We start from the raw sequence: 22980 nt of genomic DNA, 5'->3' as shown, positions 1-22980 counted from the left end.
ACATTCACACTCAGGTGTCTTATTCAAACCCGAGTCCTATTCTGTCTTTTGTTATTTAACTTGCCAGACCATTCCTCTTCCTCCCATTACTGTAATTATAATTTCACAGTTGTGCCATTGGTCATGACATTAGATTTAGACTATTCCATACCCTGTGGAACTGACAATAGCTCTGTGATGTTACATGAGGAGGGGACGATACAGGAGATGCTTATCTGCATAGTATAGTACGAACACCATAAAACTACTTTTACTGTAGTTAATTCCAATTTCATCAGCCTATGACCCACAGTTGAGGACTATGCTGAATTTTTCCTTATTCACGAAAATAATCACAAGAGGAGGACCTTGCCTGTTCATAAAGCTTAAAAAATGCAAGAGAGGTTTTTAGTTTCAAAAACCTTATTTCTGACATACTGACATACTAAGCAATTATTCAATGGCTCTCACAACGCAAGGACTAGGAGCCCCAGTTAAATGATCAGGCATCAGTCTTATACAAACAAAAGAAGCACTTCATCCCCACAGTGCATAATGAAATTATGGAGCTCATGGCCATAAGATGGTGTGGAGGTCAAAAGTGTAAATGGACCATAAAAGGGATTACATGAAATCATGCAAAGTAAAATCCATCACTAGCTACTAAACACGATGATCAAGAATAGCCTCCAATCAAAGTGCCTGAGATACAGCTCCTGAGAAGCAGAAGCTCACAGGGGGAGAAGGATTGTTCTATGCTAGCAATACATAAGAGCTCATATTCTTTTTCCCTAGGCATTATTTCCTGCTCACTCCCAGAAGTCACTGGTCTGTGTGGATTGTTTCCCTGACTCAGGATGGCAGCTATTGTAATGTACTAAAATCTTCACAAATTTTAACTCATTTTATTTGGCATGTTTTAGAGATTTTTCTAAATTAAACAAATAATAAATTAAACACAAGTATATTAAGAAAAAAAAAAAAAAAAAGAAAAAAAAAAAGGAAACAACGTAAAGAGCCGTACAGAAGGCAAAAAGAAACTGAGGTACCCAGAAAAAGATGGAGATTCAGAGTTTATGCTTTGCCACATGGCTGTGTTTCAGGATCTCACTCTGTGCTAACAGTTGAGAACTGTGTTCCAAGTATAGCCCTGTGGGCCTGCAGTGCTGGAACCACCGCTCGTCATTGCTTTCATTGCACTGAATCATTTGGGCCTCTCCCCACATGAGTCAGGTTTTGAAAGCTGAGCCTCCTCCATCCCGCAGGATTCGTTCACCTGTCCCATTAGCCCAGTTTCACTATTTGTCTAATGACAACCACAAGCGACGACCTGACTCAAGTCATGTCAATATTCTGCCAAAAACTACCATTTTGCCCTCTCAGCCACCTCCTCCCACCCACCCATTGGTTATGGAACTGTGGGATGGTTGCCAGGGAAATGCAATAAAAAGTAGGAAATGACATACAAAAATAAAACTCACCTAAAAGCCCTGTGCATCAGATCTCTTTGTGTTGCTTCTTCACCCCCACTCCTTTTCTTCCAACACTTGTTTCACCACTCTTCATTTCCTCTTCCTTTGCTGCCCATTTTCTTCACATGTTCTAACTTCTGGTCTATTTTCTCTTTTTATGTACTAGTTTTTTGTTTTGATTTTTTTGTTTTGTTTTGTTTTCATTTGGCTGAAAATGAATAAATTAATGCTTTCATAATTTTTTCTTGCTTTTGAGCCAGTAGAGCATCATGGTATCACTTCACCATTTGTTTCCTGTTTCCACCTTCTTTACTACACATTTTGTTGCTGTTTTTTATCCTTTTTCTGGTTTTCCTCCATGGCAATCAATCCCTCTGGGCAACAATTCATTCTCAGTGCCTTCATCCCACCTTCTCCCTGCAGAGCTCCTGTTATATCCCTGCAACAGTCCTGTCGGAAGCAATCTGAATTTCCAGATTAATTTGTTGTGCTTTGGAAGTCTTGACAGGGTGTAAGTATTACACTAAACACGCAGTACTGAGCATTTCTGATGGAAGCTTTCTGGATTGAGGGGCATGACTTCATGGAGAAGCAGAGATGTGGAGCGAAGCAGAGCACCGTGCCAGTGTGGGGTGGAACATTCTCTCTTGCTTAACTCTCTCTAAGCCACTTATTCCACTGTTATTTGGCTTTCCAAATGTCAGAGGTCATTGCCGCCTGAATGTTCTTCCAGGATCCGTCCCTGAAATCTGGATATCCCTCCTGCCAAGAGAACACAATATTAGGAACAGTGCTCTGTTTTAGCTTACAGTTGCTCATATTTTCCAGATATTTAAAACCACTTAGAAGAAACGTCAGTTGATTGAAGCTGCTGAGTGGGCTGCTCATTGCTTCATCCCGTGGCCAGGCTGTGCTTGCTGCTGGGGGGGTGCAAGGCTGGCCCTGCAGCTCACAGGGTCGGGTCTATACATCCAGTACACACATGTTTGTCAAGGTCTAAATATACTGTAAACCAGACAGTGTGTTTAAAATTCAACCCTATGCTGCTTCATCACTATTAGTCACAAGTATACTCAATGCTTAGAGGGGAAACAGTGTTTCAGGCTTGTAAAATTAGTGAAAAAAATGGTAACAGCAGTGGCTTTAGCATGTATTTTCTATGCTAAAAATTGAAAGAATGAGAGATTAGGTAGTAACATCCAGAGGGTGGAAGGGAACCTGACTAACTGAGGATTTTCTGCTGTAAACTTTATCCTGGAAACAATATTTTTGTGTTTCTGTTCTATAACTTTGTTAACAGCACAATAACCCCAAACAGTACCATTTGCACAGCACTTTTTTAATGCACAAGCCACCATGCATCAAATACCATGCATAGTGCAAGCAACAAAAAGTATTCCCATTTTGCATCTTCTTTCCATTTATATTAATTACCAGTTTATCTGTGGAAGAATTGTGCAGTATGGGTTTTTCTTGCTTGTTCATAATAGGTTGTTCATTAAAGAAAATACTAGGAAATTATCTTCTGTGTCAGTGGATACAGAATGCCATCTGGGAGGTGAAAAAAATGAAGAGAACTCAGACTGAAAAAATAAATGATTAAAACCATGAAATGAGTTGTACTTACGGAAACTAAATACTTTAAAAATCCCAGGTGTATCAGGTAGGCTGTAACAAGTGGCACAACAGACAGGCGATGCACTCACACCACTGCTCCCTCCCGGGGCCTTCAGTGACTGTCATCACGTCCCCATGCTCTCATGTCCGGCTGCCCATCCTGGGCTGGCTGCTGCCCTTGGCCTTGGCACACCGGCACCACATGGATGCTCTCTGCCATTTCCTCCTGCAGCTGTCTGCTTCCTGGCAGCTCTCCATTCTGTTCTGAGCTTTATTCCGGGGTGCTTTTTAACCAACTCTTTAGCACAGGGCAGTTGCCATATAACATCCTCCTCCCTGGAGCCAAAACCGACAGGTAGCTCACAAACTCCTCCTGAAACGTGGGGTTCCCTGCTCTGACCTCATCTGGGGTAACCTGAATTTCAGTGCTTGTCTTGGTGGGGTCGGGTGGATGAGCTCAGCAAGGAGGGAGATGCCCATGCTGCTGGATAAGGAAAACATACAATATACTGATAAATATATTAAGATAAATATGGCCATATGCCAGTTTTTCCCCCTCATAAATAAGGCTTTTGTTTACCAAATGTTCAGTTTTGGTTATGTCACTATAAAAATCAAGCAGCTGGTAATTCAGGCTTGATTAGCAGGTCTCCAGTTTTGATTAGTAAATTACTGTAGTAATCAAGGTTAATTCTCATTTCAGAGCTATGCCACAGATTTTATCTCTTCCAGAGAACTGGATTTACCACTCTGGAAAAGGAATATTTTAATAAATGTGACAAAAAACATCCAGGAATAGAAAGCAAAAGCAGTTCCAACAGTTTTTAAAATATAGGGAAGCAGAGCAGCAGTGCCATTCTAACACGAAATGGTTAATGTCCTAGGAATAAAACTCCAAGATGCAATTTTGCAGATGATTTCCACATAATATATGCAGAGATTGCATTGCTAATTCCTTTTACCTTGTTTTTCTGTTTCTATCTTTAAAAATTGCTTTCTTTGGATCTTCATCTTTCATTTTAAGAGAAAAAAAAAAAAAAAAAAGTGTACAGAGAGGCTTAAAAAGAAGCCCAAGAGAGCATTATTAGTAGAAAGATAAACAGTAGAATGGATTCTAACTGAGCCAGAAAACATCATTGTAGAATTTACATAAAATTTAGTTTTCAACCAAACATATTGCACATCCAGTTCCAGCTCATCTCATAATGAATATTCAAGCTTTCAAATGACCCACATGTCCCATAAGTGATCAAGAGTCCCCAAAAGCCATCATTGTCATAGAAGAGGCACAGTATTAAAAAACAATAAGAATTCATTGGGGATCTTCTTTTTCTATGAAACTTTTACTGAATCTTTAGTCTGCAAATCTTCTGATTATTTGAGCTGCACAAGTCTGTCAGGGATTTGGGTACCACAGGATAACATGTTTTTATATGGATTTTAATTAGAATAATACTATTGTTTTCTAGTCACAATTCTGGGTCTGATTCGGTGTTTCTCTTTCACATCACTTTTGTAATAATTAGGCACTCAATTATCTAAAATAAATGTGAAGTTTTGCTTTATCTGCTATACGCTGCAGACATTTCTCAGATAGGAAAGCATGGGCAATTTTTAGATATACTACAGTATTCCACTCAAAATATTTAGATAACTCTTTTTCCTAATAACATTGAAAGAACTGAGGACCCAAAACATATGGGAAGAGAGGCACAATAAAAGAAGACTTTGACGTAAAGTTACACATTTCCAATGTCTCTTGAGGAAAAAAAGATTTTCTCTAAACAAACATGCTATGTCTTTTTGAAAAAGGCTGGGAAGGAACGTGCAGTTTACTTCTGCTTCATTACGTATCATAGCATATATACCACATACATATTTGCTTATTCTTGTGGAACAGTAAGACCAGGATCACCTGTGCTTCTAATTCAGCACTTAGGTTCTGATGATGACAAACAGAAAATGCTTCAGGAGATTTCTTCCAAGTGTTTCAAAGTTGATAGCTGTCATGCTGGTTAAAGAAAAAGAGATTCTTTTTCTTCCTGTGTTTTAATCTGTACGACACAGACTTGGATATTTAACATTCAGCCCTACCTGCATGGCTCACTTACAGACCAGCACATAATGACATAAACACTGGCAAAAGTAGAAAGCAACCTGAGCTGTAAGTGTTTATTTGGGATTAACCCTCAGCTAAAATAATAATTATTTGTGTAGAAAGTAAGCAGATACAGACGGGATTTACTGAGGATGTTGGGGACCTGCCTCCCACAGCAACAATTTAGAAAGTCCCACACTTTGTGGGAGAAGAGGAAAAAAACATACTTACATCAGAAAGTCTATAAAGCATCGTAATTCCAGGAAAAGTGTGTGTGCTTTTCTTCTGGTCTGTCGCACATTGCAGGACAAATTTCACCTGGGGAAGGAAGGGGTGGGAGGGGTGTAGCAATTCCAACCAGGTCTTTGCATGAACAGGGAACTTTTGCAGATTTATGGCTCATCTCCAGCTGTACAATGGCTCCTTGGATCTGGCAGATTTTACTCTTCACATTTCGCATGGTTGGGCTTTTTGTTGTTTGTTTGTTTGTTTTGGCTTTCCTTTTCTTTGCAGCTCTTCCAAGTTACAGGAAGGAAGCACACAGCTGTTGTTCCTCAAGGAACTGCAGAGGAACAGTGGCCTCTATGAGCATGAGCACCTCTCCCACCACCAGTCAGAATGCAGACATGCTCCAACAGCTTGAGATTCTTCCTGAGCTGCATTCCTGGCCAAACCCATTTCTTCCCTGAGACTCTGGTGAATTTGAGTGAGCAGCTTAGGAATATGGCTGCACTACAGATAAAGCTGTGTTGGAGGTCAGTAACAAAATTCTGAATAAAATTCAAAACTGTAGCCTCAAGAAGATTGCTCTACCTTACTCTATTGAGAGACAAAAGCTCAGAACAGGAGGCAGAAGTGCCTTGAGGCCTCCTGGGCTTGCACAGGGCAGCATGCAACTGGCTATTCACCACCCTTCTGCCAACCTCCAAATGATCAACACGTCCAGAGAGCCACTGCAATCCTGTTATCCCTGGCAGAGCAATGGTTTCTAAAAAGCAGTCTGGCCTTGTGTAGACAAGAGAAGTCATAAGGTTTCTGGAAAGGTAGTTAATTTATCTGCAGGTAGGATGGCATCACTGAACGTGATCGATTCTATTTAAGGTGATTAACAACGTGTTATGTTGCTTGTTTTGAATAAAGACTATAGGCCAACTTCTGCCCTGGCTCAACTCCCACTGAAGTCAATTGTTTAGCCTGAAAAATGGATTACAGGATGTGGCTATAATTTATGCATAGGAAAAAGAAAAAAGGTAGAAGATTTTGCTTTAGAAACAATAATTCTTATTTATGTGTACTGCAGCAGTGCCTCAGACCCAAGATTCTTTTGTGGGATGGTATCCAAATACCTAGAAAATACAGGCATGGCCCCTACCCCAAAGAGTCTTTAATCTAAGCAAGAGACAAGAGACAGCAAACAGATGGGAAGAGGGGCAGAAATGACAAGGTAACTGGAGATAATTATGATCACTATGCAGTCACAGCACATCAGCTGCTTAACCACCATCATTTTTTTAAGGTGTCACAGCAGAGGAGAGTTTTAAGGGAGGATGTGAAGAAGGGCAATTGTAGTGGCTTGGCTGATTTTTATAACAGTGGATGCAGAGAAGAAAACAGCATGGTTCAAAATTTAAGAAATGAGTGGTGAGATCCGGACTGAATGGAGGATGCACGTGGATCTGTCAGTACCAGTGCATGTGACAGCAGCAGATAGGATGGGGAGAGCCTGTGATGCGCCTTAAAACATCTGTAGGATGCTTTTAGCTGCAGGGCAAGGGAAGGAGACAACAAAAGGCTCATGGTGGAAGGGGAAGATTGTACAACATTAAATTTAGAAATGCACCCCTGCAGCAGTGTCAGTGAATGGGCAAGGTACCCATCTGCTGAGGCCAAAGTAACTGAGGCTCACTGCTGCGGTTTGCAGGAGTAATTGAGCTGTGGTAGTAGAAAGACTGAGCTGCAGATACGTGGTACAATCAGAAGGTTTGTCCAATTACACACAAGGGTAGAGAGAAAGATGTAGAAAGATATCATATTGAGGAAGATGCGTGCCTAGAACTTGAAATGATAGAGCTGATACTGTGGTCACACATGAGGCTTTTGTTTTGTAAGACCCTTCTGGCAGGAAAGAGATTCCCTGTACTTGAAAAGGAGAATGATTCTCAAACGGTTTATATCTGACAGAGCAGAAAACATTTTGTGTGTTAGAAAAGTATATGGCAAAGTGAGACTAACAGGTGACAAAGACTCCTCTTCAAAGGTTTTAGGGCTTTTTTTCCCATAATATTAATTACTGTATTGCTACTCTGCCAAGATCATGTTTCAATAAACAAATCAACGGAAACAACTCATTTTTGTTTGCCATACATATATGCACCATTTTGGTGTGCCACTGTGGAAACTACATACAGGAAACTTCAGTATATGGAGCTGCTTGTACATACATGTAGGAGTAACTTTCTGACAACTGACCACTTCAACCGCATCCTGAATGAAAATAGCAAGGACAGTACATGGGCTACTGCAAAGTGATTTATATATTATAAATATATAAATTGATATCTAAATTACTGCCAGAGCTCTGACCTTGATTACAAATTATCATAAAATAAAGAATACTCTGAAGTGCCCCAAACTGTAGATCAAAATACTTGTTTATTCATCACTTTGACTAAGATCTAGCCAAGATTTTGTTGGCTAATAAAATCTGTAAATTAAATAGAAAACAGGCCCAGTAAAGAGAGGTCATGCCTGTTTTTTTAAATACTTACAGTCCTTTAGGGCAGGATGTCTGTGCTGCCTTAATTGTTCAGAGTTTCACTTTCTGCCATGGGACCTGCAAATGTACAAGCCTCTGTCTCATAATGCTGCAATATAAACCTCCATTTAAACTTGATGTGTCCCTTCTCATTGGAGTTTTATTTTCCAGGCACTTTTGTGATGTGCTTTTTTATGAGCAGTGTGAATAAATACAATAGAGACATTACCTATGCAAATGGGCAGAACAGAAATGTCTAGGTTTAGGAAAAAACAACAAAATTCTACTTTATATATATATATATACATATATATACATGTATAGAGCAAAACCCCAATAGCTTCACTTTTCTTGTTTTAAGAATGATTTTCTTCTAATATTGCTGCCAGTGAGCATTTCTCTGAGGAATGCATTAACTATGCATGATCTGACCGGCAATATGTGAAAGTGACCTAAATTTCACATTTGTACTCTGTATTTTGATTCTTCTCCAGTTTGTAAAGCCATGCCCATGACTGCAGTCATGAACGCTCGTAACTGTTGGGAGGAGTGGCTTCTTCCAGAGCTACTTATTCCATTCACATCAAGATGTATGATGGGCAACCTCTGGACAAGGTGTTCAGCTGTGCTTGATAGCGTGCAAACAATGCACCATTGTACAAGTGCCATATTGAGCTACCATACTATCACAAGGTGAGCAGTGCCCTATGTTCCCCAGTGAGCAGCTTTCAGCTATCTGAGGACTGTTTTCAGTGAATCAAGTTTATAGAAAGCTTTTACTATCACTCAAAAGGAACATCTTTGTGGATCATGTCCTTAAAATATAAGCCATATTCCCATTTTTAACTTCTGGAAAGTTGTAATCTACCTGGACTCTAAATGGTTTCTATATTTAGGAGAAAAAATCATTGTGACTCACCATGGAGCAGGACAGTAGATGGTCTCTGATTCTGTCATTTATTTGCCTGAAAAACACACAAGTGTTAAGATTTATGATGCAGGTAATGTACATCCCTATTGTTGGTAGAAAGTGAGGGGTTGGCTTTATGTGTTATCACGCAAAGGGTATAAACAAAAAGGAAGAAAATAGGAAAGTTTGATCATCTGCTAGCTGGTAAAACATCAGTTTTTTTATACTAAATTAAACTTTCAAGTATGCAAGATTCACCTTACACTAAAATGAAAACTTCAGATACTAGCCTGGAGACCAATTAAGCCTTTAGTAACCAGGCAGTCATGATAGGTAATGATAGTGCAGCAGAAAATTCAGACTAACCAGTACTTCACATCACAGTGCAGATCCTCTATAAAATTCATATTGTTCCTAATGCACTTTTTCCTATTCTTTAAGCTGAGGTTAGACCACTTTCTGTTTTTAGTTACATCATTATAAATCTGGAGTAATACTATGAAAGTTCATTGAATCGATGAGGATTTTGTATTTTTTTGAGGTCTCAAGTGAGATATTCCTATGCTCCCTGTGCTTTGGACTGTTTTATTTCTTTGTCTCCTTCCTTGTTACTTACTCTTTTTCAACCTCTGTACTTACATTACTCCATCCTCTCCTACCCATTCCTATTGCTTTTTTTTATGGCTTTGGGTGGGTGGTTAACTGGCATTGGGAAGAAAAGCCACACAGGAATACATCCGCATATAGCATTATCCAGAGCACCATGCCTCCTTCTCTTGGTTACTTCAATGTCATTATGAAACATGCTATATATTTATTGTTTAAACAATCTTAAATAGTAGAAAAAAGAACACTGCTTCTTTTTTTTTTCTTCTGAGGTTGTCATCTATTACAAAATCCTACAAACACAAAAAAGGAGCAGTTAAATGAGTGCCTTAATTTGCTTGCTATTGAAAAGCCGTTACTATAACAAACAGCAGCAAGACTTTTAAATCAGGCCTGTGGAACAAAGCATTCCAGTGTCATTTTTACATTAGTGATTACAGTTGATGTCATTTTCACAAAACAAAATTATAACCAAAATGGATATTTCAGGTCAAAGTGCTGCAAGGAGTATATAGATACATTTCCATCAATAAATCTGCCCTTTTCCTGCCCTGACATAAGTGTTCAACCCCTTGTGATTGACGTTTTTACCACTAAATTATACTATGTCTGCTTCTAGAAGAAACGTCTCCATTACAAAATTAGCTAACCATCAACATAACATAAAATAACTTCAACATGGTGTCATTTCACAAGAATATTGATTCTTACAGACTTACTGGATTAAATCCTGGTTTCCCATAAAAGGAGGAGCCATTATGTCTTTGGTAGACAGAAAAATATATATTGTGGAACGATGTATATTGAGGTGATTAAAACTTCATTGCTAGGCACAGAAGCATAAGATTTCATCCTGTGGCAATACAAAATAAAGAGAATTGACAACACATTAATATGAACTATGCATATGTTTAAGAAACAGCTAGTATTCCATCATTTTATTTTCATCTGCTGGAAGATACTTCTGCTGTTGGTGGCAGGAGGAAAAGTCATCAATTCTTCAATGCTGACTACTGAGTCTGCCAAATTCTTTTCAGGACCTTTGCATGAAAATCTATCCTGGCTTCATTTTCCTCCAGTGCTATTACAATTCTTCATACTTCACAGGATGTTGTGAGCTTTAACTGACTCAGACTCAGAAGGTCTTTTGGATGAACAATACTATTTAAGAGCAAATAGTCACAACGAGCAGTTGTAGTTTCTTCTTACATCAAAACTGTAGAAAGGAAAACTAATTGGAGAATAGATTTTTATCGCTCTCACTACTTCACTTTTATAGACTTGCCCTAATATTGAGTCCTGGAATAATAATACTGGGCACAAATTCTGTAATTTTAATGAAATTACATTGGTGATAAATTTGAGTCTGCTCTTTCGGACCACTTGCTCATTGGAAAATTTCCTAAGGGAGAAAATAACACCTCTGTGGCCACAGTCCCCTCCTGGAACTTGCAATATTTGATATTTTAGCCTGATTCCTTCAAATACAGATGAAAAAACATGAAAAAAAAGGTGCAATGTAAATTCAGTTGCATACATAACAGTGTCCAAAAGACTCTACTGTGCTCAGAGTACATTTCTACCATAGGAGAGTCATTACACGTAGCTGCCTGTCGGGAAGGACGGTACTGCCTCCCACCCCTACCCATTAGGGCCTGGAGAAGGACAATGTTACAAGCCTCTGCCCACTCAGTCCTTTTTTGTTGGCACATTACTATTTTGTCATTTTGATCTCCTCCTTACTGAAGATAAAAGACACCACGGGAGGGATTCATGAATGAGTACTGTTATTTATCGACCCAGGACTTTTTGAACATTTTTTCCCCTCTGATTCATGGACCACTTTTCCATATTCGAAAAGCAGTTCATAAATCGTTCAGCACCAGCAGAAATTAATAATAATGAGTTCATTTACATAAAAGGACTCATCCTGCCAGTTGCTGATAAAGTTTGAAGCCAGAACCTTGTCAGCAAGCAGGATTTTTGCTGGCAGTGCAGGAAATAATCTTTTGTTTATAAATTAATCAAAACATAGTTTTCCCTCTGTTTTCAAGGCTGTTAGAGGGGCATTTGTTGAGCAAAATATCCTACATTTTCCTTTTCTAACAAATGGCATTGCCCATGGTGGAAAGAGAGATTTCCAGTAGTATTAAGTCAGGCTTTCAGGAGAGAGGAATGTGCTCGGACTTGTTTTCATTTTTTGAGTGGGGATTCCTTGCAAAGCCACTGGGAGCTGCATTTCATGAGATTTTGTTTGAATATATTCTTTATTCTGGATTTGTGTGTGTTCACTCACTCCTCCCCCAAGTTCCAATCCGAGTTTCAAGTTCAAGTGAACTGAAAATCTCAACAAGAAACTCCCACGTTTCCTCTGGACTCGTGACAAACTCATGAGTTTCACATGACTTTGATGCAAAACTATAATCGGTCCCGGGTTTTATTTATTTTTAAGGAGGGATCAACCTGAATGAACATTTCCATAAAACCAAGGGTAGAATCTGTGAATGGAAGTGTAATGCCAGCACACACATGTGGTGTGTCTGTTTCATTACGTTTGGATGCCAGAAACTCTTCTCCTCACTCCAAGACCAGATTTACATGATTTACTCTAATGGAGCTCAATAGAATCTATATTGCTGTAAGATAACCAGAGTTTTGAAGCCTAAGTTTCACAACAAACTAGATCCAACAGCTTGAACCAACAGTTTCAAGCTGTTGCTGTGGAAAGGACTGACTCTCCCCAGCTCAAAGCCTCATGGTTCTGCTACGAGGTGGGACAAATTTAACAGAAAAAACATACATGAACTACATTCACTTTCCTTTGGAATGCTGCCCATTGCCACCCATCCCTCAGAGCCCTGCTGGCTCAGCTCAGGCTGCCCCAGGTGTCTCCACGTACCCAGAGGTTCTGTGATACCACAGAGTATCTTCCCTTCCCATGTGCCTACTGCAGCCTACATACCTACATCAAGCATCCCATTTCCACTCCACGACCCAACCCTACAAATTATGCGCTGCTGTAGTCAACACTGACATTTCAAGTTGCTTTCAGCATTCAAACCTGGCTCTGCTCAGACAAAGGTGGACAGCTGAAAATCCCCACTATTTCACTTTTCTAACTTATGCACCAGGGCACTCAGATTTGCCAGGAGGTAAATGAAATGGGCATATGAACATTTTACACAAGAACTTTCCTAAATCTCTCCTGGTATTTTAAAAAGAGTAAAACATTAGAGCATCAAGAATTGTTGGAAAATTCTTGTCAGCTTGCTTATTACTTTGTGTATGGCACTATTAATGGAAATGGTGATATGGGATAGGATTTGCTGCTTTGTTCAGTTTCCTAGCCTTGGAGAGTTGTTGTTTGATATTTTGATTTTTATTTGCATTTAAGCTTTTGTTTAGCAAATACAGAACAGGTTGTTTTCACAAAAGAAAGACTAAAAGTTGGAAATGTGCAATATTAATCTGATCTGTGTAACATGTACGTGTATGGCTTCAATAGAAAAACTATATTAAAAAAAAAAAAAAACAACAACAAAAGGCATGAAATGCCTGTTCCTACTTCTGCTCTTAATTGGTGACATCTGGATTTGTTGAGACTGAATGAAACTTTTATTTTGTGATTTTGAGAAGGAAGAGATGTCTGACTAGTTATCTTTATATGGTTTCATTTCCTCTCATGTCCCCTTCTCTTTCATTTTACTGTTTGAAGACTTCTAAGGTAGGCACAAGGGAGCCAAGATTTCTGCCTGCAGTCCAGAGTGAGCTCTGCACCACTTAAGCGCAGCACCAGCACGGGCCGCTCACTTCAGCTTTGTGCTCTCATCTGTAAAACAGTTAATGACACAGCTCAGAAAACTTTGCGGTGTGTTCACCAAAATCTATATGTAAAGCTAATGTACAGTATATTTACATTAGTATTCAGAACGCTTTTGATTTTGCATTAGTAGGATACAATTTTTCAGAAAGAGGCTTTCTTAGGAAATTTGGCTTTAATTACACTTGAATTGCAGTTACTGGTGGTGCCTACACCCACACAAGCTATATGTAGGTGTAGCTTATGGAAGCTTCTATGTAGCAAGTAGCATGTTGCTTCACCAACCCCCCCTTACATATGCTGGATAATGATTGATCTCACCAGGTACCACCAGTTCTTACCACTGTGCGATCAGAATTCGACATCACAGCTTTATCGTGGCTCTTTGTGTCACTGTATTTTCTTTCTTTTTAGCAATCATTTATAGAACTCAATATATGCAGGAATATTAAATAGTGAATATTTCTATGGCCTGGAACAGAAAACAGCAACTGGGATCCAGTTTTCCAGCAGAAAATGTTTGAGGGAAATTTCTGTCTGTGGCAGCAAAATGACACGCCAAGCAGACAGAAAGCAACATTCATACTGTTAGGAGCCCACTTTCTGCAGTGCATAAATTCAAGACAATGAAAACGTAATGAATAAAGCATTTCAAGAGGTGATTGTGACAAGGACAGCACAGGGGAGGAGGGGTGCTGGATCTGGGAATCTGGCAGCCGACCACTGCAAGTCAGCCACGCTCACTGCTGGGAGGGGGCTTGAAACTGGGAAACGTTTCAGGCCAAGGGTTCCCAGAAAACTTTCCCTTCCCAAGCAAGAGAATCAAGAGCAACATTGAGATAGAGAACAGAATCAGGCTGCTCTATCTAGCTGCGTAAGACCCTGATTCTTCGCAACATCTGGCTGCATGTAAAGGATTTCAGCAATACATAAAGGATCCCAGCTCTTGCAGACCAGGCAGTCTGCTGAAAGCATCCTACTGCAATACAAACTTCAGTATAAAAATTCATCAGCCCCAAACAAATGCCTGTTGGGAGCTGCAAAAAGCCACTAAGTCCTGATCCCTGTAGGAGCTCCAGACATTGCTGGGAGCCACTGCTAACAAGGAGCCAAATCTGAAGCTGAGGCTGCTTGGAACCTCTGAGGATTTGGCCTTCGATTCAAGCAGCCTGCAGACCCCAAAGCCCAATCCTGGGAGGCTGCTATATAATTCTGAATAAGCTGTAGGGGAGAAAAATCTGAGGCAAGCTTTCAACCTTCTTGATTGGTTTTAGTAAAGATTTTCAAAGTTATCTTCAGAAGGAAAAGGGCCAGGAAAGAACCCACTTAAAGGAAACCTGAAAACCCACGTTGTGTTCCTGCCCTCTCCAAAACAGGAATTGTTTTCAGTCTTGTGCCTGGTGGCAAAGGTAAGTTTGAGCAGAAAAAGAGAATAAAAAGAATTATTGTTAGAACCAGTATAAAACCACAACTGAAGCTGATGATTCTGTTACTCATTTTCACACTCCTGCACAAATCTGTGTGTTTTCCATTTCTGAAATCAGCCATAGATTTTCAAATGTCAAATACATTTTTTTTGTGTGAAATTCCTAAAAGAAAGCTGTAATCAGAACATCATTAAAACCTTTATTCTATACATACACCATGCCAAACTTTGACAGATCATCAGCTGGACTTTACAAAATCCTGAACATTAGCACAATAATTGCAAAACTAGGAAAAATAATGAACAAAATATGAGAAGTAAGAAACAGAAATTCTCAGCACGCTTGGGTTCTTTATGCTCTCACGCTGACTTCTGAATGTTGAGGGATTACATCTTAAGGTATATTTTTGGGATCACACTTTCAAGATTTCCTGCACAATCAGGAGAACCAGAAAGTTTTGTTCTAATTTAAAAAAAAAATAAAAAATCCTTTTGCATGTGCAGGGGCTGAGGCTTTAAATAAAATACCAAGTACCTCAAAGTTAATGATTAAATTGTAAGAACTGGCAACTCTGCCTATAATAAGCAAGCAAAACTGCTCAGAAGCTGGTAGAAGAGGATGAGGAATGAAGTGCCGTACAAGATGGGAGAAGGTTTTGTAACATTACTGCTTTGGAGAGGTTGCATTCTTACCTTAAGTAGGTGCTGCTGTGAGCCACTATCTCAGCTCTCAGGTGCCAAGGCATGGCTTTTCGTGGGACTCTGAGACTTAAATGCTCACAAGCAATTTCAGTCCACTCTCACTTTTTCAGATTGTATTTCTCTCTTTCCTTTGCATCTGATTTTTTTTCCCTTTGCTGTCAGACTGTTTCAGTGAGTTTCTTTTTAAACAGTTCATTCCTTCTCCTCCCTCAGCTATTTTCTTCACATTCCCATCTCTCCCATCTCTGCATTCACTGATGAGCATGCTCAGGCCTGGCATGTTGGTGGGTTGTCATGCAGCCCAGGCAGGTATCAATACATAACAAAAATGGTGAGTTGAAGGGATCTTCCAGAGCAAGGCTTCCCAAATATTTGTGCACTGATTGATTAATATCAACTCTCAAAATGTCTCATCTATCACCACACACCAAATTTCTCACTGTGTCAAAAGGACCATTATTTCTTACAACCTCCTCCCTATCCAGCCATCTGCACTGTGGGAGAACTGCACCTCTATTACTCACTAAGACAGACACTATTGAACCTGTTCTTAAAGTCTCCTTGGGACAAGATGACGTAAATAATTCCTAAGGAGCTTCTTCCAGTGCTTCATCATATTAACAGAAGTAAAATCTGTCTGATATCTTTTCCAGGATATCATCTCATTCTTTCCCAGCAGACATGAAAGAAAGAGGAAGGTATTTCTGTTTTCTATGCTGTCCTCCCTTCTTCTTCCTTTTTGCTTCTCCACTCAGCGTCAGTCTGTCCCTTGCAATGGACATGGAGTGGTGTTTTGGTGCATCCAGAACACAATGTTTCTTTCAAGCAATAGGAAAGAACCCTAAATAAGAACAACTGGACTATTTAATTCCAATGTCAGAAGGGATGCAGATGTGAGTTCAATTAATTATTTTATAAGCTCTTTCAAATGCAAAAAGTGTTTCATAGTAAATGACAGATGTGTTTGTCTTAAATAAATACATATGTTTATACATCTGGTATTTTCAATAGGTGTTGTGGATATGTGACTTTATGAAAACTGGCTCTATGATTTTAGATTTTGGAACACATTTCCTTCATTTAGATTTCTAGGAGACTTGGAAGCTTCATTCTAATCTTTAAAGAGCACAAATATTTTCATCTTGAAACACTGAGGAGAGTACAAAGGTATATATTCTAATGTGATGTTTTAAAAACTAGAGATAAGAAAGAAAATGCATAAGATATTCTTTTGACATCTCATTTGTTTACTGCCAGATTAGAGCTGTGCCGCAGAAGTAAGGGATGGAGACTGGCACAGATTTAAGAAGAGATGTGACTGACAGTGTCACGGGTGACCTCAATTTCATTGCTGGAGTGGCTCAGCTAGAGCAAATACAGATTTGTCCACCTGTGCTCAAAATCCAGTAACACTTCAGGTGACCACAGTTGTATCACACAGTGTATTAGATTACCAAAGACATAGGAAAACCAATCAAAGCACTGACTATACAAATAATAATACCATAATCAATGGCATTTGATAAAGTAACTTAAATGTGTATACTGAGATTGCTGAAGGAAGGCTGAGGGATGGCTATCTCCTAGTCTTTCTGTTTTCATTTACAGCAAGATCTCTCTGGAAATGTTGAGGAATTTACATCTATCAGAAAATTGCTCACTTACTGACACCAGCTATTTTTAAGGTTTTATTTAAGGGAGATAATGAATAAGACTAAATTGATGCCAGGCATGAAGTAATCTTAACCAATACATTCAAAGTCTATAATACAAAATATTTGAAAATTATATGTGGAGTAATCTAAAGTAATGAGATGTTAAAATTCCTTGGAACCTAGAAACTCTTCTATTCATTCTGTTCTTCTTTTGCTTTCAACCTCACTGTGGGAGGCTCCATCTCTGACATCTTTATATATGATGTTCTCATTTCAAAATGCCACTGAACCTTCAAATGAACACTTGCCTATGATCTTTGAATACAAAAATACTTAAATCAAGGTTTTTATATTTTAGTGCACTCAGCCATTATATGCAGTGAACGAATTTTTGGTATTTAGTCTAAGTCTTATTTCAAAAGAAAGAAAAGACAAGTCAAAATGAAAACAATAGCTCAATAGAATGAAATATCAGCAGTACCAGATAATTTCTAGACAGGGTATTTTAAACATATTTAAAAGAAGGAGAAATTTAAAATCCTTTGGAAGTTAAAACTGGAATAAGACATAGAATCTTTCTAAGCAAACTGCTTATAAGCGAAGTAGGGCAAGCAGTCTTTGTACGCTATTTGCAGGCTGACACCTTTTTCCAATGTTAGTGTAGATATGACTTGTATGAACAGCTTCAAGGAACTATACCATTGGTGGACACTGGAAGAGAACAAGCAAGCAAGAAGAGCTTGTTGTTCTATGGTGGGTGCAATTATCGTGAACATGCTTCCTTAAAGGTTTTGAATTAATCTCTTTTTTTCTCATTGAGCTATAGAGATTTAATAACCATAAGCAGGTTCTGATGACATTTGCTAGAACAGACTACCATCTACAGTGGTCCCTCTAAATCAGCTTTACAACCATAATTCCTTACAACATAAACTAAAACCAAGTGTATGAGGCGCTTGATGTAATAACGCAGGTCTGCTACTGAACAGTATGTCTCAAATGAACCTTCTATTTCTTAAAATCATGTCTTAAATGTATGGTTTCCACAGGTAATCGTCTCTCACTACTTTCCTTCATTTTTGCTACCAATATAATTTTTTTAGCATTATTTTCTTTTCAGGGAAATGAGGTTTAATTGTTAAGTCTTAGCAGCTACAAGCCTTCTTTTCACTTACTTTAGAATTCCCCACCTAATCTCCAATTGTATTCCATTGTTTATTTTACTTTTAAGAGATTTGTCATATGCAATCAGTTCTCAGCTTTCTAATGCACTCAGAATTCACTGTTTTCCAGGGGGGTCAATGCATCAGACAAGAAATTGTTTCAGTTTTCATTTTCAGTAACCACTCATACACTAAGTATGGCAGGCAGTGAGCTTCGCAGTGCTTTCTGTGCTTGGGATAGGCTTCCAATGTGCATTTCTCCTCAAATCTTTTACTGACTCTGAGTGTCATTCTGGTGAAGCAAGAAGCTGGCTACATCCTGCTTAAAAGCTATGATGACTTAAGAGCTGTGATTGTTTCTGCCTTTCATCCTTTCAACAGGATTGCTGCCTGAACTGCAGTAGTATAAAACCAAGCTCACTATACTACATGGACTTCAAAAACACCAAGAAGTTAAAGCTTATCTACACAAAAATGCTGAAGCTTATCTGGAGGCAGAAACAACACAAACACGGGTACCTCCCTCTGAGAAATCCCAAGGCCTGTTCTTAGCATCAGCGTAACTGATAAGAACAATATTAAGATTTTTTTCATCTTAACTAGGTGACTGTAAATGACTCACATGTGAGCTGTGCAGCTGTGGGAAGCAGAAGAATGCACACCCTTAACATCGTATATGTATGCATTAAACCTGTATTGCTGGCAACGCTCCCTTGAACAGTACAGGCCACTTGGACAGCTTGTATAGGTGTGTTCTGCAGAACAGGAAGTGCCTGAAACATTGATATAAAAACAAAATAAAAAAAAAAGAGCAATACTGGTTATAGAGGGAAAGGGACAATACGTGACTTGCAAAACACCATTAAAAGCACATCCAGACCTGAAAGTAAAAATTGTACACCAGTGATCCCTCTGGAAGAGATTTTAATGCTTCTTCATTTTAGATATTCAGCTAAAATGTTGAAAAAAAATGCCATATTTAATAAGCAGTTTTAGGATTTTTTCAGTATTCTATTCTACCTAGAAATACATAATAAGCTGTAGAGTTACCATGAAAGCATTTTTCTAACCTCAACATTTACTATTCAGGTCAAGAGTGATTTTTATCTGTTTTAGAATGGTTTAAACCAGCTTAAAATTGAATGCATTTTTAAAGGCATTGTAGTTAACGCACTTGCTGGCCAAATTTTTCAGAAAGACATTAAGAACTCAGCTAAACGCATGAAGTAGCAAGAAAACCAATTAAATATATAGCTATTGAAAGCATCTATTCCAGCTGTAGAGTACACAACTTCCTTTCTAGGACTATAAAAGAATATATGGTAGTATGGAAGGTACAAGTCTTGGTTTGTCATTTGTTCCTGATGGTGACTACCCCAGCAATGTATATGGCAATGAAGAGGTTAAAAATCTTCCCTGGAGTAACAGAGGAAACCTTTTCTTCCCCAAAGGTATTGCCTCAGCTGCTAGGAAAGAGGCAAGTTCCTCCAGGTGACGAAGTAGGTGGGTTGATTGAGGTAGCCCAGCAATGGTTAAGTCTGCTGGGATCAATTAAGATGACCCAGATACAAAAAGTAAGGAGAATGTTTTTGCTCCCTTACTGCTCCCGGTTTCCCACTCTTGACTCCAAGCTGTGGGCTGCAGAACTGAGTCTTGAGGAGCACAGTTAGGCTGATCTGTTGCTAGCAGTTGAGTACCCTCAGAAACTAATTTCTTTTTAAGCAGTAAAATCCCAGATTTTGTGCAAAACACTGTGCAAAAACAGTGTTAACTTCAATATCTCATTGTAGTATCCATCCTTAATGCAACCCCTCTAATTTTATGTTTTAGACCCAGACCTGGCAATGGTGTAGCCAACCAAGAGTTACTGTTTATGAAAACATTTGTTTATAAAGCTTAACCAGGAAAAATATTAACATGTTTCTTAAATTGCTGTATCATTCCAATTACTTCTAAAAAGACCCTCAAGATACACCCTGTTAATGACAAATAATTGCCATGCTGCATTTAAAATTTCCAAGTTTCATGTACAAGATTTATCTTTTCAGCTGTTTCCAGCACTAGAACTGAATAAACCAACAGAGCTATGAAGTAAAAAAAAAAAATGATAATAATAACTAAAAAAAAAAAGGATCTTGAAACACAGGCTTGCTTGCTTCAATATAGTATTGAGGGTTTTTTCTGTTTGTTTGCTCAGTTTAAAAAGTTCTTCAGTGTAGGCCAGTCCTGTATTCCCTTTGTTTCATCTCATTAAGTTCCTGTTTCCTGACATTTGCTTTATTATCAACTATGGAGACAGTGGTTGACTAAAACAATACAAAAAGTAATACTCTTAATTACTGTCAGAGCCTGAAAAGTCAGGAGACACAACTGGATCCAAACTTCCCGCAATATACCATAGCTTCGTGAAAAGAGAAAGGCCACCATTCAAAAGACGCTGGCTTTTGACCCCATATCAAATCCCAAAGCATTTGAAAAATGGGAAATAAAGGTGGAGCTCAGGGAACTTGTAATCACAGCTTCTCAGCGCAGGGTGTTTCCTTTAGCAGTACTGTATTCACATCTCTTTCTTTCAACCAATCACTTCACAACTTTCATTCTAAAGAAAGATAGTTAGGGATGAAAGTGACTATTGCCTGCTTCTCCTCTACTCCACTATATCATAAGATACAAGTAAAATCCCTGAGGCAGAACAAAGCCTTGTTGACTGAAAGTAGATACGAATCTGTTCTGTTATAATTTAGGAGGTTCTGAATTGGTTTTAAGGGACCGTCAGAAATAGACCTCCAAAAGGAATGCATGAGATTTGCAGATCCTCCAAAGCTAGGTGCTCTAGCAGCACACAGCAACATGTTCCAGTTCAGAAAAGCAGAATAAAGCGTGGAAAATGTGCAGCTTCTTTTGCCAAGGAGGAAACTCAGTGTATATGAAGTGTATATCCAGAGAAAACCGGAGGGAAAAAAAATAGTATTTTCTTAGCTCTGATAAAATAAACAAAAAACAGAATAAAATGCTCTTAGTTCTGAAACAAACAAACAAACAAATGAAACAAAACAAAACAAAAAGAAGAAAATCCTCTTATTTCTGAAAAATTAAACCAGTTCTGACAACATGCATATCTTTACAGTTTCATGGCTGCCTCACAGCTCATAAATTAAGCAACTTCTAACCTGAGCACACTTCACACTGAAAGAGGTAAAATGTTTGATTTGGTGGACTGTATTCATCCTATGACATACAGAGGTGTTAAAATAGCTTATGTTTGAAGAAAACCTACCAAAGAAAAATGGAGCAGGACTCAAAAATTTGAGGTCCCTCTGGCACTACTTCTAACGGGACAAGTATAAACACTGCTGTTATGGACAAATTTCAAATGGAAAGCAGAGGTATACTGTATGTACTAAAGAAAACCAGAACTTATGGTTTATTTTAGAAAAATAATTGCCCGCATGCCATTTTAAAGATTTCAAATGAGTATTAGTGCAACTGTTTTACGATTACAAACCAGAAATGTTGCCTCTGAATGGACAGTGATGAGTTCTCTAGCATCATCTGCAAACCTATAGCACTATCATTACTGCACTTAAAATGCAATTTCCACTACTTGGTCTTTTTTGGAGAATACATTTCAGTACTGCATTTCAAACAGTGCATTAGTTTGATTCCATTTCAGAGGTGCTTTACAGTTCTACAGAAATCTTGTTCGACAGTGCTTAATACTCCTCCAAAAAGAGCACTTAATACTCCTCAGATAAAGCACAGAATCAATAACGAAGGACTGTTGCAACCATCACGTCCCCATCAGCCCTTGCAGTGCCATGTTTATGCCGTACAACATGGTAGCACACTGCTTCCTGCACGTTCAGTTCTGTGAAGCAGTAAGGAAAGTGGTCTGGAGAGTGGCAGCACACAGTGCAGAACACGTGAAATGTCTCTGCGCATTCCCGTGGTAATGTGCCAGTCTGAGACAACAGTGCTGCCATTGTACAACATGAAAAAATGATGTTGATTTCCATCAAAGAACAGCAAAAAAAGAGATTTTTGTTGTGGTTAGCCTGAGTTCAAAGCTTGGAGTAACACACTTATGGATGAACAGAATAAACAGTTACACTTAGGCTTACTGTATAGAGCTTAACGAACACATATGAAGATCATATAAATAATTCACGTTACTCAAGAGTGGTGAGTTGAACAAGTCCCTTCTGGTTAAACTTATTTAAAGATGAGGTGAAGTTAAGTGAGTGATGGCACAGTTACAGAGGCCACAGTCCAGGGGGAATTTGGACAGTCTAAGTTACACTACCGCAGTGATTTGTGCAGAATTATGTCAACTTACAGATCTTTAGACCTTAAGGGAAAAGGAAATGTCTGCTCTCTAAAACATATGATACAAGATGGGTATTTTACAAAGTACAAATATGCTTTTCTCAATCGGCTATTTCTAGGTAGTAAACTGGACATCAGCAAAGCATGAAAGGAAACATTACCATATAGCTGGAGAATAAGTTCAATGACAACAAGGAAAGGCCAAAATACTAAATACTTGAAAGAAAATGCCACATTCAAAAAAAGTATTATCCTTTTCAATCCAGTGCTATCAACTCTCTCTTCTGCAGTACCTCAGAACTGTGTAATGGATCTATCCTATATTGTCTACTATTATATTTTAAGCATTTCATTGAAATTGCAAATGTAGAAGTAATTTCTAGAGTAATTATTATATGACCAACACTAACACATTCTTATTTTCAACTGACTGTAAGCCATAAACATCAAA

General features: G+C 38.6%; 1 long non-coding RNA gene across 5 annotated transcripts in view; it reads right to left on the bottom strand.

Annotated features, from left to right (window-relative positions):
• Positions 1 to 22980, bottom strand: part of LOC122183175 — a 368354-nt gene that overhangs the window by 16024 nt on the left and 329350 nt on the right. For all 5 annotated transcript variants that reach the window (XR_006180127.1, XR_006180126.1, XR_006180128.1 and 2 more), the window contains 7 exons: positions 18826 to 18976; positions 10157 to 10290; positions 8841 to 9730; positions 7935 to 7999; positions 5398 to 5728; positions 3079 to 3549; positions 1461 to 2213 (listed from right to left, as the gene is read on the bottom strand). This is a non-coding gene — a long non-coding RNA (uncharacterized LOC122183175). The remainder of the gene's footprint in view (positions 1 to 1460; positions 2214 to 3078; positions 3550 to 5397; positions 5729 to 7934; positions 8000 to 8840; positions 9731 to 10156; positions 10291 to 18825; positions 18977 to 22980) is intronic.

This window comes from Lagopus leucura, unplaced genomic scaffold (genome assembly GCF_019238085.1).
Source record: "Lagopus leucura isolate 7727_CA_CO unplaced genomic scaffold, USGS_WTPT01 Super-Scaffold_100017, whole genome shotgun sequence".
NCBI classification, from domain to species: domain Eukaryota; kingdom Metazoa; phylum Chordata; class Aves; order Galliformes; family Phasianidae; genus Lagopus; species Lagopus leucura.
Note: the sequence above shows the minus strand (reverse complement) of the source record. Positions and strands in the feature narration are given on the sequence as shown.